This window comes from Sinocyclocheilus rhinocerous, unplaced genomic scaffold (assembly GCF_001515625.1).
Source record: "Sinocyclocheilus rhinocerous isolate Xijiao unplaced genomic scaffold, SAMN03320098_v1.1 scaffold1252, whole genome shotgun sequence".
Taxonomy (NCBI): domain Eukaryota; kingdom Metazoa; phylum Chordata; class Actinopteri; order Cypriniformes; family Cyprinidae; genus Sinocyclocheilus; species Sinocyclocheilus rhinocerous.
This window is the reverse complement of record NW_015640452.1, coordinates 1,201,733-1,203,732: the sequence shown is the minus strand read 5'-3', so window position 1 is coordinate 1,203,732 and position 2,000 is coordinate 1,201,733.

The following is a 2,000-nucleotide window of genomic DNA, read 5'->3' as shown; positions in this document are numbered from 1 at the left end:
CTCTAGACTATCTGTGCTTGAAAAGCAACAAACATTTGAAGCTCAGCAGGTACTTACCCAATCCCAGTGGGATATATATAAAGATTCTAATAAGTGTGATAATCATTGTGTCATGTAATAACTGTGGAGGTATCCCCCCTGTCTCTTTATACTGAGTGAGTTCTGGAAAGCTTGTGACGTAGCAGGAAACCTCAAGCTGACTGCAAATGCCCGTAAAGTGCTCAAATTTTTTGCAAATAATGAAGCAATTTGCACAATATGTGTAATCAAGGGGGGAAAAAATCGAATGAGCAGAATGAGACTCGAGCAAAAACAGCACAATAGCAGTGGAACTGGGAAATTTGGTTAAGGGTGTGGTTTAACTATCACAAAGCCCAGTGGTCAAGAGCATATCTGACTCTCTGAATTTGGGGAAAATATTAAAATCAGATACACTTGAAAGCGGATTCAGCACTTTCGAAATTAGTTCAATAAATTCTTCTTTTTTTTTCTTGCAATTGCAATTGTTCAACATATCTGCTCATCACTTGTTCAGTATTGCATCATATTAGATTACAGGGAGTGTTGGAAACTGAAAATGTCTGAAAAGAAATAAAATGAAAGGATGATCAAATATTATTAGGCTAAATCTGAATTTTATTAATAGTATCAAATTTTTGTCCATTCCCTTGGGCTACACTTTATATTAGGTGCTTTTACCTACTATTTTCTTATATTACAATTTAAAGCTTTTGATATAATGCATTTATTGTGTACATACTGAACATGCTGTTCTGTGAAACTAAAATTTGCATTCCTGCATGACATTTTGGAGAACAGTGGTTACCGTCTTGCCACCCACCACCCTCCTCTTTTTTCCTGTAATTTCCTGTCTCGCTGTTGCTAACAAAGTGTACTGATATAATAGTATATTTACAATGTTTACAGTGGGGTGCAGATTTGCATGTTGCATGTATTGCATAATAAGGGCAACACTGTAATTACAGATGCAGAAGTTACAGACACTAAAACTGAGGTGGGATCTTCTATAGTTGTAATGTTGTTGTAGCCTAACAGATCATGCATTCATTGTCTTAAGCAAAATGATATTGATTAGCTTGACTTTCTAATTAAATAGATTGTATTTTTCTCTAAAACATAATTTCAAATCCTACACAAGTCACACTGAAGAAATGCCAGAATCAAAGATGTTTGCAACAATGAGCAGGTTTTATTTAAAGTCAGAGCATCATAGTGTTTCAGTGTAAATACACACCCACTGAGGATCAAAATCATTCTAATATGGCAATTTGCTGCTTAAGAAACATATATTTTTCTTATTATCAATGTTGAAAACAGCTGAAGCATATCCAGCAGGTGAAAACTCTTTTTTTCACTGAAAACTTTTTTGTGGAAATGGGTCATACATTTTCTTCAGGATTCTTTGATTATTAGAAGGTGCTAAAGAACAGCATTTATTTGAAATATATTTTTTCCCCAACATTATAATAATTAAACATCTAAGATTAAATGTTTTTACTGTTTTTACAGATTTTTAATGCATCCTTGCTTTATTATTAATTTCTTTAAAGGGGTCATATGATGCGATTTCAATTTTTCCTTTCTCTTTGGAGTGTTACAAGCTCTTGGTGCATAAAGAAGATCTGTAAAGTTGCAAAGACTAAAGTCTCAAATCCAAAGAGATATTCTTTATAAAAGTTAAGAGTCAACCACGCCTACCTAAAACGGCTCGTTCTAACACACCCCCACATATCTACATCACTATGTGGAAAGATTTGCATAACGTCACCCAAATGTTCACGCAAAGAAAGAAAGCGTAACTTTTATTCTCGTTGTAGTATTGTTGCCGCCGCCGCCATGTCGTGAAGGCGCTGTGTGTTTCGTTGTGAAAGCGAAACTACTTTGTTTGACCTTCCAAAAGAGGACGATATCCGCTTCGTCATGCCTAGAGCTGATCCGTGCTGGTCGCTGAGAAAATAAATCAACTTCGCGCTGTGGAT